This window comes from Microtus oregoni, unplaced genomic scaffold, assembly GCF_018167655.1.
Source record: "Microtus oregoni isolate MIOR12 unplaced genomic scaffold, Mior012 000002F_ref0000024, whole genome shotgun sequence".
In the NCBI taxonomy this organism is placed as follows: Eukaryota; Metazoa; Chordata; class Mammalia; order Rodentia; family Cricetidae; genus Microtus; species Microtus oregoni.
In genome coordinates, this window is record NW_024543061.1 from 31,035,675 (window position 1) to 31,050,595 (window position 14,921).

Below are 14,921 nucleotides of genomic sequence, written 5' to 3' on the forward strand. Positions count from 1 at the left end.
AGTATCTGAGGAAGAAACCAAGAGAAAGTTTTCATCACAAATGATAGCAGCATCATTGGTACCCAACACTATTGCCATTAAGAAAACCGATAAACCCAGCCCAGTACCCCCCTCAGTACTCAAGTCTCCCTGCAGCCCAATGTCTCATCATTTTCAGTCATGGCTGGAGTATGGGCACATTGATGGGCTCCCTTCTTGCCTAAAGTTCCTTGGCATTAAAACAATCACATATTATAGAAATGCTTCTTACTATTGCCTTGTTTAGAGATTTTCAGGGACATTGTGATACATGATTTTGGTCTTTGTCATCCTGCCAGGTATACTTTTACTAAAAGTATTCTTAGTAAAAGTAAAAGCTTTTACTGAAGCATCATGAAACGGTTTCTTGTTTAGTTTCTGTTGCTGAGATTTAATACCCTATCCAAAACAGCATAGGGGAGGAAAGGGTTCATTTGGCTTATATTCTCAGGTTAAAGTCCATCATTAAGGAGAAGTGAAGTTAGGAACCCAAAATAGCTAGTAAGGTCACATCTGCAGTCAAAGGCAGGGAGACAGGGTTGGAGAGATGATTCAGAGGTTAAGAGCACTTGCTGCTCTTGCAGTGCAGTTCAGTTCCCAGCCCCTAAGTCCAGTGGCTCACAACCACATGAAGCTCCAGCTCCAGGAAGTCTGATGCCCTCTTCTGGCCTCTGTGGTACCTGCACTCATGTGCATATAATGCCTACACCTATATACTTTAAAAATTAAAGTAAGCAAATTTTAATTTATACCAGAAATTTTGATGAAGATGTTTGATGAAATATTTCCTATAAAATACATGTTGGGGCTGGGAAGATGGTCCCGTGGCTAAGAGCCCTGGCTGTTTTTGCAGAAGACTGGGTTTTGCAGAGACAATTGTCTGTAACTCAGTCCCAGGGAATCTGATGCCCCCTCTGGCTTCTATGGGCACCGCATGCATGTAGCACACAGAGATAAAGCCAGTAAACCGTTCAAAATAAGTTTAAAAAATTTTTTAAAAACAAGTTTATATGCCCTCTTCTGCCCTTGGTGGGTACTTCATACACAGGTTCCACTGACATACATGCAGGCAAAGCACCCACACACTTAAAATAAATAAGTTCAAAACAATTCAAGATACATGTTTATGTTCTTATAACAGATTTTTTTTGGTTTTATTGAGACAAGGTTTCTCTGTAGCTTTTGGAGCCTGTCCTGGAATTAGCTCTTGTAGACCAGGCTGGCCTCGAACTCACAGAGATTCACCTGCCTCTGCCTCCCGAGTGCTGGGATTAAAGGCGTGTGCCACCACTGCCCAGCTAACAGAATTATTATAATAGAATTATGAAACCTCTTGAGCAGGAAGAGCATGTTGCTGTAATTTTCCCAGTCACATATAGAGAAGGAATGTATCATAAAGTTAAGGTTTGTATGGCTGCTGTCCCATAGCTCATGCTATGCCCTTGTACTTAGAGACCCATAAATCCCTCAGAGAAGAGGGATGTGTTTACTACTCATGAACATGTTACATGTTTCAGAACTGGGTGGATGCATGGTGAAAACCTTGAACTGTGTCTTTTCAGCCCATTGTTATTAGCATTGACTAATACTTTCAAGCGGGGTGCAGTTGTATCATAGTTCAACACATCTCTGCATCCTGTTCTGACTACAGTCAGGACAGTGTCCACCTTCCCAAATACTGTCACCTTTGTGTGTAACCTCAGTTTATGGGGAACCTCCTTCATCCAATGGCCTTTGAGATGCTGGACCAGGCTGAGGCAAGGCTTTGGGGTATCAAAAAGCCACGGTCCCGCCCACTCACCCCTTTCTTCCCGTGCTCCACACATGGATGTTGGACTCCATTCCTGTTCCATGAATTTTCCCTTTTAATAAAGAAAAACCTTAATAGACCCTATTTGGAGCTAGTGTGGGATTATCTGACTCGCGTTTCCCCCATTTGACACATTCTGCATTATTCAGTCCTTCAGACTCCTTTAAAATGTACAAGCAGTTGTGGGCTACAGTCATGCTGCGGTGCTACAAGGCATGAATGTCATGACCCTGTGCCAATGTGCCTTCTGTTCTGCATCTAACTTCTGTCCAGCCCCACATTCTTTCTGGCCTTGACTGATCACCATTCTTCTCGCTACTGTTGTGTAATCAACTTCATTTCCCACACTGACTGAGAACAGACAGTATTTGTCTGAAAGTGACAATGTGCATCTCAGTGAAGAAAAGCTTATCTTTCCACAGTAATAGCATTAGCAACAGGACACTGTCTTCTCCAGCCACTGGCTCAGTGCAGTGGGTTTGCTCCCATGAAAAGCCCAGCAAAGATGTCAATCAAAGATGTTCATCTGTGTCCACTCTTCAATGGGGCATGGTTGATCAGTAGGGCACGGGCCCATCTCTTACTCTGTGACACTGATATATATATATATATATATATATATATATATATATATATATATATATAGCATACATCTATTTTAGTATATTAGTTTAATAAAAGGTAAATATATATTGATAACATCTTGATTGTATATATTATACACTGATAATATCTTGAGAGTAACTTTGAGTCTGTAAAATATAACCAATGTTTAATTCTAATACTTCCTCTACTCATATTACTTCTGAGAAAAACAGGCTCTCTGCATTTTGCCTTATTTTAAATACACGAGATTTACAGACCAAGCAATACAAACCTTACCCAACACCAAGCTTTAATTTCTTATGAATCAAAGGGGCTGAATGCTGTCATTTTCTGTGTGATGTGATTAACTTAAGGGAAAGGGTTTCGTGGGTTCTGTGATCTTACCATAATGACCATTGTCTGTGGATTTATTTTGTAATTGCTTTAAAACCACTGCAAAGCTTTTCCTCCAAGTTAAATTTATAGAGACAATAAGGGAAAAAACTAGCCCTTTTTTTCTGGAGTAAAGTTCAGACATACTCTGATGCCACTGTGGGCACCAAGTTGCCTTCCTCGATACAGCACCAGGAGAGGCTACAGACTGGCATCCTACCAGTCGTCCAACACAGATAAATGGTCAGCAATCATGTCCCTCAAGCAAACACGGCTCATTTATGCAAATATCATGGATCATTAAAGGAAAGGCATATAATGATTTCTGAGCTAATTCATCAATTTAAAAAATGACTTAAAACTTTATTTTATGTGTATGTGTCACTTGCTTGATGAATTGTTGAGCCGGCCCTTGCATAGCCACATGCCCTGGGCTAAGACGACATTTTACACATTGGAAAATCTCACTCTTCTGCTTTTGCTGCTCTGAAGGCAGGGAAGCAGATCATGGGGACAGAGCACGGGTTTCTGAAATGTCACGTTTGGGTAATCCATGTCTGGGAATTTCATGTACTGGCACAGGGGTGGGGGTTCCATGCAGGCAGATTATAAAGCATGCCCAACATGGAAAATCTGTAGTAGCAAAGAAAGTAGAAAGAAGTAGCAAAGAAAATTTGCACATTCTTCATTGAGAGTCAGCAGCGAAGGCTGGACCTCAGGAGCAACTTGGTGCTGCTTTTTATGTGGTTGGGTTTGAACTGCAGTTCAATGTGGCCTGCCCTGCCTATGGTGCCATTCTGCTTGAAAAAGTAGGGGCACTAGGGAGACATGGCTGCACCATGTTGAGGGCAAAACAGGCATCCATTAGGTGTAGATGCTCTATGCAGGCATCAGCTAGGTGCAGATGCTCTATGCAGGCATCAGCTAGGTATAGATGCTCTACGCAGGCATCAGCTAGGTGCAGATGCTCTACGAGGCATCAGCTAGGTGCAGATGCTCTACGAGGCATCAGCTAGGTGCAGATGCTCTACGCAGGCATCAGCTAGGTGCAGATGCTCTACGCAGGCATCAGCTAGGTGCAGATGCTCTACGCAGGCATCAGCTAGGTGCAGATGCTCTACGCAGGCATCAGCTAGGTGCAGATGCTCTACGCAGGCATCAGCTAGGTGCAGATGCTCTACGCAGGCATCAGCTAGGTGCAGATGCTCTACGCAGGCATCAGCTAGGTGCAGATGCTCTACGCAGGCATCAGCTAGGTGCAGATGCTCTACGCAGGCATCAGCTAGGTGCAGATGCTCTATGCAGGCATCAGCTAGGTGCAGATGCTCTATGCAGGCATGCAGTGAAGCAGCTGCTGTCCAGGACTGCTGTGAATGAACAGGAGGGTCCGTGAGGACTGGATGCTGGCTCTGAAAACAGCTAGGGATTGTCCACTGAGTGGTGCATGGACAGAATGGTGGAGTTCAGCGTAGGGTCACATCTGCAGTTAGAATATTTATAATAGCCACTATCAAAATTCTCTCCATAAATTCAGTAGAAAGAAATATATATTTTAAGTAGAGAAACAAGAAGCCCTAGAGGAGTTCTCTGCAGTCTCCAGCCATCAACACTGGATCCTGTACAACGCTGTGGCACGACCTGATGACCCAGGGATGATTGATAAGAGAGCTTTGGTTTTCTACTAAGCACCTCTGACCTCCCTGCCAGTGTGCTGTTGGCTCGGTGACAAGAGAAGTGAGCATCTTTCCTTCATCTCTTCACAAAGATTTATGAAAGGACAAAATTTGGGGAAAATCTAAAAACCAAGTAGAGACAGTAGGACAGGATGGGGTTCAGTTGTCCAAAACTTTATTCAAACAAAATTATATTTGGGAATTTCTATTATCTTAAAATTTTGTAAGGAATATTTATTTAATGAATAGAACACAGAACAGATTAATGGACGTAAGTATCACCTCCTTTAGAATCATGTTCACTGTGTATTAATCAGTGTCCTGGAACCTCAACATTGCAGTGGCTCGGGACAATTCTCAGCAGGCAGAGTAAGACTAAGGGCTGACACCACTAATGTGTAATTTGTGAAATTAAACAGGGAATTCAAAGGCACTTAAGAAAATTCTAGTAGATACAGGTCAGTGAGGAGCTCTTTGTGAGATGAATTTTGGACACACAGCCCATTTCTTTTAAAAGACTTTTAGAACATCTCAATAGTCACACTATCAAGGTCAGTACATCAGCAATCATTCCATGTGAGGGGCATAGCCACCAGAAGCAAAATTAAGTTATTTGTTTAAAATATGAAATTACAGCATCACTTCCTCGAGAAGTTGCATACAAATGAGCAATTCTTGAAAAGTCTAGAATGATATAATACAACATGTGGATGACAGAGTAAATTTGGTAGTTTAGTTCAGAAAAATAAATCAAGCATGACTTTAACTAGCATTCTATGAAAAAATTAAGTAATTGTAGGAGTTTAACACCCCCATTGCCCTGCAGCACACCGTCCCTGTGCCGAGGGGCTGTCAGAGCTCAGCGTCTCCTCTGCAGATGCTGAAAACCTCCCTGAGCCCCACTGCTCCTCCTCCTACAGCCTGCCTGGGACCCAACCACCTTCCGAGTCTGCACTTGGGTGCAGAGCACTTACCCAGATGGACGTGGGAGGTGAGGACTCTGCCTGAGGAGATCTGCCCAGGCTCAGGTACAGGGAGTTTTTAATGCATCTCTGCAGTTTGTAATTTTAGTGTCTGTTGAAGGTGACAAGTTCCCGCTGGGGAGCACGGAAATGTGGCATCCCGGTGGAGCACCATGCCTGCCTGTCACAGTACGTTCTCTGTGCTGGATAACAGGCATCTGGGGAGGGCTGAACGCAAACTTTATCTGAGCTCCCTTGACACATCTGCAGGAGGGGTCAGGTCACACCACGTAGAAAACCCAAACTTACTTATTTGCCCTGGGAACAAATGAGTCCAAACTAATCCCCTGCTCCATAGTTCTCTGCTTAAAAGAGACTTGGATGTCTTACTTGAGCTTCCTTGTTTCTGACAACATGTCTACAGTGAGGCACAGGCTGCTTGTCCATAGATCCTTCAAGACACAGAACGCCCTGTTGTGTAGCATTAGTTAAAGACGGGTTGCATTGGTTTATGCTGTGGAGTATTTGTTTGATGATGTAAAGATGTGTTGCATTCTTTTATGTACCATTTGTTTAACTTTGGAAAGTTATGTTACTTTACCTCTGTGAAACATGTGATTGAAGCAGTCTCCAGATTCAAGCAATGCCCATCAAAATCCCAGCAAAATTCTTCAAAGACCTTGAAAGAACAGTACTCAATTTCATATGGAAAAGCAAAAAACCCAGGATAGCCCAAACAATCCTGTACAATAAAAGAATTTCTGGAGACATCACAATCCCTGACTTCAAACTCTACTACAGAGCTACAGTACTGAAAACAGCCTGGTACTGGCATAAGAACAGACAGAAGGACCGATGGAACTGAACAGAAGATGCAGATATCAATCCACACATCTTTGAACACCTGATTTTTGACAAAGAAGTAAAAAATATCAAATGGAAAAAAGAAAGCATATTTAACAAGTGGTGTGCCAACAACTGGATATCAACATGTAGAAGAATGAAGATAGACCCATATCTATCACCATGCAAAAACTCAAGTCCAAATGGATCAAAGACCTCAACATAAAGCCAGCCACACTGAACCTCATAGAAGAGAAAGTGGGAAATACATTTGAACTCATTGGCACAGGAGACCACTTCCTAAATAGAACCCAGCAGCACAGACACTGAGAGAAACAATTAATAAATGGGACCTCCTGAAACTGAAAAGCTTCTGTAAAGCAAAGGACACGGTCAACAAGACAAAACAACAGCCTACAGAATGGGAAAAGATCTTCACTAACCTTACATCAGACAGAGGTCTAATCTACAGAATATACAAAGAATTCAAGAAATTGGACACCAAAAGAACACATAATTCCATAAAAAATGGAGTACAGACCTAAACAGAGAACTCTCAACATAGAAATCTCAAATGGCTGAAAGACACTTAAGGAAATGTTCAACATCCTTAGTCATCAGAAAAATGCAAATCAAAACAACTCAGATTTTACACCTGTAAGAATGGCCAAGACCAAAAGCACTGATGACAACTTATGCTGGAGAGGTTGTGGGGTAAAGGGAACACTTCTGCATTGCTAGTGGGGATGCAAGCTGGTACAGCTCCTTTGGATATCAGAATGGCAATTTCTCAGAAAATTAGGAAACAACCTTCCTCAAGACCCAATAATACCACTTTTGGGTATATATCCAAAGGATGCTCAATTGTACCACAAGGACATGTTCTCAGCTATGTTCATAGCAGCTTTGTTTGTCATAGCCAGAACCTGGAAACAACATAAATGCTCCTTGACTGAAGAATGGATAAGGAAAATGTGGTACATTTACACAATGGAGTACTACACAACAGAAAAAAATGACATCTTGAATTTTGTAGGAAAATGGATGGAGCTAGAAAACATTATTTTGAGTGAGGTAACCCAGACACAGAAGGACAATTATCACATGTACTCACTCATAGGTGGTTTTTAAACATAAAGCAAAGAGACCCAGCCTACAAACCACAATCCCAGAGAACCTAGACAACAATGAGGACACTAAGAAAGACTTACATAGATCTAATCTACATGGGAAGTAGAAAAAGACAAGATCTCCAGAGTAAATTGGGAGCATGGGGACCTCGGGAGATGGTTGAAGAGAATAGGGGAGAGGCAGGGAGGGGAGCAGAGAAAAATGTAAAGCTCAATAAAAATCAATAAAAAAGTATAAATAAAAAAACACCTGATTGGTCTAATAAAGAGCTGAATGGCCAATAGCTAGGCAGGAGAGAGAGAGATAGGTGGGGCTGGCAGGCAGAGAGAAAAATAAGAGAAGAAGGGAGATGAGTGGAAGGAGTGAAAAAATGAAGAGAGGAGGACTCCAGCGGCAGACAGCTGGACAGGGAGTAAGCAGGAAACACAGATACATAGAATGGAGAAAGGTAACAGCCCAGAGGCAAAAGGTAGACAGGAAAATTCCAGTTAAATAAAAGCTGGCAAGAATTAAGCCAACATAAGGCCAGGCATTCATAAGTAAGAATAAGACCCCATGTGTTTATTTGGGAGCTGGGTGAAAGAGTTAAACAAAACCAACTATAGCTCCTGTTTCCAGGAAATCTTGGATCTGTGCCCTATGGCTTCCAGATTTTCAGCCTCAGTAAACATGAAAAATGAATTTTAAGAAAGAACAAAAGTAAAGGAAGAATTGTGGAGTTTGGAGCTGAGGTAATCCCAGGCACCTTGAACAGAACAGTGGCTGTGGCTGAGGCCAACCCCGAGCTGGATTTTGAATGGCCAGCTTCCGCCTCACTGATGGAGGCAGGAAGTCTTTACATGTTGTGATAGAAATGACATGCAATCATTCTTGGTTCCCCTACATACTTTAAATTCGGTAATATAAAGTTCCAGACAAGACAGAGCCCAGACCCATAGTTAGAAGAGAGTCTCGTCATCAAGGCTGACATCCTCCTGTTCTGGGTCTCAGAGTTAGAAGACAGCTCTTTGTAATAACTGCTCAACATGTCAGAGGTCACACGGGAGCAAAGGATGAAAGCTTCGCTGTTTCCAGAGAGGACTGGAGACTCCAGGAACTAAGCAGACACAAATAAGCAAGCACTGTAACATCTACTGTCTAAGATACCACACGAGGTACCGGGGCGGGGGTGGAGCCCTCTAACAGATGCTCAACTCATGCGGGGGGCATCCAGATGCCGTCACAGTGGTTCCATGAGTACTTTAATGACACCACAGGCAGAGTTCAGCTGGAGAGGAGCGTGGGAGCACACTCAGTTTCTATCTGGGGTCAGTTCTGATTTCAAGAAGTAATTTGAGTTCAAACTTGCCTGCTTTGCTTGTTCCAGTATTCTTGAAGGCTGTGAAAAAGTTCTGACTAAGCCCATGGGAAAGAGAATTTTGCCCACGAGAAATAACACATTACCTAGTAAGAAGAGGCTGTTGAATAGCAGCCAAAGGCACTTCCAGTTTTTTTTTTTTAAAAAAAATAGAAACTTTGCTGCTGGCAGAACTAACGGGATAGATAATGAGGCTACTTGCTTCTTTCTTTCAGGGACCATGCAGGGAGGTGGTTAACTGATTATACTGTTCTTTGATCTGTTTTTGCCTGTAATTAGTATATTTGCTGGCTGAGAAATAAACTCGGGGCTGGTTGGTATTCACCAACAGACCTCCCGAATCTGTCCTGTGTTTTCTGTCTTGATTTCTTTCAATCTGCCATTTCCTCAACCTTGTGCCTCCTTCCTGACACCCCACCTGACTTTGCTGGCGCAGGCTCCGACAGAGGAGGAAGCCCACAGATGGAGAGCACTGGAAAACGTGCATCCAATGCTCCTCCTCTGTCCCGAGTACACTGGGCTTCTGTCCTATTCTCTCGCCACCCACTTGTCATCTTGTTCCCTGAAGTCTTCTGGGGCTGGAGTGTCAGAGGGCTTGGCCTGGCAGATGATGTGGCCCTTGTCTCCCCTACTTTATGAAAGCCACTGTTCTATAGAAGACTCCTCATGGAGAGGGGAAGAGATACAGACACACATTCCAGACACACCGTAAACTAGTGTGAGTTCGCCTTATCGACTTTTCATTTCTCTGAGTTTTTAAATGCAGATTTTTATTTTATGAGTGTTTTGCCTGCATGTATGAAAGTGCATCGCATGCTCATTTGGTGTCCAATGAGGTCTAAACCAGGTAGTGGATCCACTGGAGCCATGAATGTTTAAGATCACCCAAAAGTGTGCTAGGAACCAAACTTGGGTTCCCCAAAAGAGCATCCAGTGCTCCCAACTGCTGAAATTTATCTACAATCCCTGGCATCCAAACATTTTATGCTACATATTCACTGTGCATAGTATTTTGTGTTTCTATATAAATTCTGAATATTTTTCCTATTTCTGTGAGTTATGTCTTTAGAATCTTCATGGGGATTGCATCGAACCTGTGGATTGCTTTTGATAGCATAACCATTTTCACAGTATTAGTTCTGCCAGTCCAGGCACACGCAGGATTTCCTTTTCTTCTTGCACTTTCTTTACTCAGTTGTAAAATTTTCATTGTGTTAAGTCTTTCACTTCTTTGGTTAGGTTTACTTCAAGGTCAGTTACTTGTTTCCTTATTCATTTACTTGGGGTTCTTGTGAATGGGATTGTTTCTTTCTCAACACATTGTTATGGCTGTACAGAAGAGCTCCCCCAACACTGTGCATCCTGCTACTTTGTTGAGATTTTTGTCACCAAAAAGGTTCTGTAGGGTCTCATATGCACATAGAGGGTCATGTTATCTGCAAATAGATTGACTTTCCCATTTGTATCCCCTATTTCATTCTCAAATCTTACTAATACTTGAAGGACTGTAGTAAATAATAGTAGAGAAAGAGGCACCCCTTTGTCACTCTTGAATTTAGTGGAAATGCTTGTATTTCTCAATATAGTATAACGTTGACTATAGGTCTGTCAAATATAGCAATTTTTAAATCAAGGTATGTTCATGTCTTCATGTCTCTTTACGGCTTCTATCATGAAGAGTTGTTAGACCTTCATGAAGGTCTTGTCTGTATCTATTGATTGATCGTGATTTCTCCTTTTGAGACTTATGTGCTGCACAGAGATTCCTGGGCTCCACCTCTGTACAATAACTAAGATATCCTGAGGATATTTAATGTCTCCTAGAAACTAGGGTGTAGCCACTAGTCTGGAATTCTCTTCAATGGCCAGTGGTCCAGAATAGGGCAGGATGGATGTTAGGTCTGGCTCTGTTATGTGCTGATAGGACTGAGAACACTGTTAACCTCAGAGAACCTTTGTTACTGGCTTGTCAAACTGGGAGGGAAATGCTTACTTCCCAGGGAATTAAGGAAGTAGTAGACTGTATTTTGCACACAATGAATGCTCCCTAAGGAAGCCAAGGGAAGATAGACCTTGTGTATTTTCACCAGAGGACACCCAGAAGGAAGCTGTGTGCTTGGCCATGACAGCTCAAATAGACATCTGTGAGTGAATGCTGATGTCAAAGCAAACAAAGCTGCAAGGAGCAAATACCAGTTACTGTGAAGAGCTATTCTCTGTCTGTGCATAAAACTACATTTACCACCATTCTCTACAGGCTGAAGTAGCCATGATGGTTCTTGTCCTTGAGAATTCTATGGAAGCCAACATTTGGTTTAACCTCTTTTCCCTCCACTTGTAGAGCTGTGTTGAGTAAGAACTTGGAATAGAACCAGAGGATTCTGGTCCATGGAGGCCTGGTGTGCACCATGGCAGTCCACACTGCCCACCTCAGGGATTATTCTAACAGGGCAAAGAAAACCTCTAAGTTTTAGCATACGACCTCCCCACCACCCCCAGTGAAAGGTTACCAGGCATTCGATTTCCTCATCGCCCTTTTTTCCTGTTCTTTGTGCTCAGGCACTGGAAAAATCTGTCTCACTAATTCCCTCCTTGGATCCCTGAGGCTGGGATAGAGGAACCACACCTGCTCTGTTCTCTCCCAAGCCATGAGCCTATGCAGGGTGCTCTTAACTCCTCAGAAGGTTCACGTGCAGAAAGTGAATCTCTTGTACAAACGCCCAAGACCAAGATCCATGGGCTCCTGGGGCTCTACTGAGTACAGTATCTAGATCCCACAAATGCTGTTCAGGATGACAAGATTTGTCTTTGTTGCCACAGCCCAGCAGCCGTGTACTGGGCATGGGTGTAATGGCGAATACTGCCAATTTCATAGGACCCCACATCCACTAGGAGCCTGAGTTCTAGGCATGTATGTGACAAAGTTTCTTGACAGACAGGTTCTCCTCACCTACTCCAGGGCGTATCCAGGAATTGCCCTGATAGGATCGCGTACCTCCCACAATGCCCTGCGCCTTGCGCGTTTTGGTGACGTACAGGGCCCTCGCTGTTCCAGAGCGCAGGAAACCTGAGGGAAAGGCTGGAAAGCAATGACGTCTCTGTGCCGCGCCGGAGAAGTCAGCGTCGCGGCGTGACGTGAATGGCGGAACCTGTCCTGCACTGTCCTACGCTGTCGCATTAACTCTCCAGGTCTAAAGGCCAGAGGTTTCCGGCTCGCGCCCTGTAGGCGGTTTGTACTCGAGCTCCTCCAGAGCTCAGGTGCCACAGCAGAGACCTGGGGAAGTGACGGTGTGGGAGAGTGCGGGGTCCGCACCCACCAAGCTTTCCTCGAAAACTTGTAAAGACTTTTTTTCTTGCGTCACAAGTTCCGTATGTGTTACAAACATATTTCAGGGAACGAAGAAAGGAATGAAAGGTGTCTTGCACGTTCCCTTTCTTCCATAAGCCTACACGCTCTCTTTGTTTGAGAACCACTGTTGTCTAGAACACGTATAAATCCTCCTGACCCGGTTTCCAGAGTACAGGGTTGACAGCCCTGTGCTAGGACTCCTGCCTTTTGAATCTAACTCTTGGTTCTTCTTTACTCCTTAGCCATCTTAGAAGGCAGATGAAGAAGAGAAATTAAGGCACTAGATTTGAGTCGGGAAGAGGTTAGTGGGTGGAGCAGGACACTGCAGGGAATAGCGGCCCAAGGGAGTCCCCAGCTGACCTAGTGGATCCTAAGTGTCATGGAGGATATACTTAGCGATTTCACCCCTGCCTCCAGGTCCTGCTACTTCGGATTTTCTCACCTGTGGGAAATGCTTCCTGCTCAATCCTGGAATATTCTAGAGTCTAGGGTGTAGGAATTCCCCTCTTACAACAAACATGCCGAGGCCAGTCCTACGCAAACCTGGTTGCAGATCCGTTGTAAAAACAGATCACAAGATTCCTTGGCATCTACAGGCTCAGTTCTGCGCTGTATTTTGTTTGCCCCATGCCAACAAGGCTGTCTGTGGCATGAACTGTACATACCCAGTAACAAGCTAGGAAAGGCCCCATCTTAGCACCTACTACAGCGGGCACCAATGCAAACCACGAGGGTGACTGGCTAAAGGTGCTAGACTGTTTGGAAGTGCATTTAACACACCACAAATGCTCTCTGGAATTAACCCTGGTGGCTGATTGAGTGAGTGATTGAGTACCCCACAACATGAACACAAAAACAGTCAAGCAGCTTACAACCTGAGGGGTTTTAACCACTACCTTTTCTGTGAATACCATGTTGCTTTTTATTGGAGGAAAAGTGTACACAACGTGGCTTAGTAAAAACCATGGCTTTTCACTATGGGCCAGGACAGTGGGTTTGGCTTAAATTCCAGAGATGGAAAGTGATTGTTAGCAGGAAGAGAAGAGGAACCCCGGTGAGGCACCCATGTCCCTTTGAGGCCCTCCCTGGCTGTGACTTTGGTGCCTTGTGAGTCTATGGCCCACATCTCACTCAGGAAAAGGAATGGACCGAGAAGACAGAATGACAGATCCCTTCCACACCTCCGTGCCTGGTCAGCTGCTGCAGTTGACAGGTGCCCTAGTTTGGTTTCTATTGTGATGAATGCATCTTGGGGAGATAAAGGTTTTTTCAGCCTATCCTTGCACATCACAGCCCATCATTGAAGAAAATTAGGCCAGAACTCAAGGCAGGGATCAAAGCAAAGGCCATGGAGGAACACTGCTTACTGCTTGCTTCTGATGGCTTGTTGTGGGTCTTGAACCTCTCACAGGGTCCTGAATCAGCTGTCCTGCATATCAAATATTTACAATTCATAACGGTCGCAAATTGTTATTATAAAGCAGCAATGAAAATAATTTTATGGCTGGGAAACACCGTATGCGGAACTGTTAAAGGGTCACAGCATTAGGAAGGTTGAGAACCACTGTCCTAGTACCACCAGCCCAAGTATGGCACCATGCACATCAATAATTAATCAAGAAAATGTACCACAGTCTTGCTCACAAGCCAATCTGATGTCGGATTGAGGTTCTCGCTTCCTGGATGTCTCTAGCATGTGTCATGCTGATAAAAATCAACCAGCAGAACAATGCAACATGCCACTGCATACTCTAAGGGGACCTTGCAGAACGCTCTGAAAAGATGCAAAGGAAATCTGCTAGTTAGCATCAGTTGTTAAGTGGAGACAGTCTAGACAGCGTCATCTGAAGGAGTCTCAATAAGAAAGGTAGCAGAGAAAGCCAGGGCAGAAAGCTGGTAGGTAGCCTTCCTCTGTGATTTCTTCTTTAGTCCCTGCCTGGGCTGCTGCCGTGGTTTCCCTCACGAATGGGCTGTAGCTTGTAAGCTGACACAAGCGATTTCCTCTCCACGTTGCCTTGGGCACAGCGCTTTCTCACAGCAACAGAAAAGCAGTTGTACAGGGGTGACCTGAATGATGCTGGAGGTCTCCATTTGCTTTCCACAGACAATACTGCACCCAGAAAAGATGTCGGAAGAATTAACACTGACCTTTACCGTTGAAGGAAATATTTCCATAGAAACCCCTTTGTGATAAAAACCCACTGTAATACAGAAATGCATCCTAGAATCTTTCAGTGTGCAATGTCAAAACTGAAAGCCAGGTGGGGCTCTGTGTGAGATGGTGGGGGCGCACATTTGTGTTTAATTTTGTTCCCTTCTTTCTGGGTCAAAATGTCTATTGTGGAAGGCAATGACCAAAGTAAACACTGGAAAAATATACTGGGGGAAAATAATGGCTGTGGTAAAAAGAACTTTAAATGCTCTTACCCTAGTATGGTGTTGCAAGCCTGTGATCCTAGCCAGGTGATGCTGAGCCAGGAGGACTGGCAGAAGCAAGACCACTCTGGGCTACAGAATGGGCTATTGTTCCAGAACAACCATGAGCCCAACACCTTCATAGAGATGAGAAAAGATTTAAATGCAGGCAGGAAAGAAGAGAAGGTTCTTTTCAAAGACAGCAGACAGTTAAGTCACAGGTCATAGTTGCTAGAAGCCATTTCTTTTCGTCTGAAGTCTTGGTTGCTTAAAATTGTAACATGCCACAGGAAAGGGAGAGAGAAGCTGCGAATAACTATTCCCAGTTCTGCTCAGCCTGCCAGTAAATACATTTCCCTTTCCTATGTGTGGTCTAATTTATTTT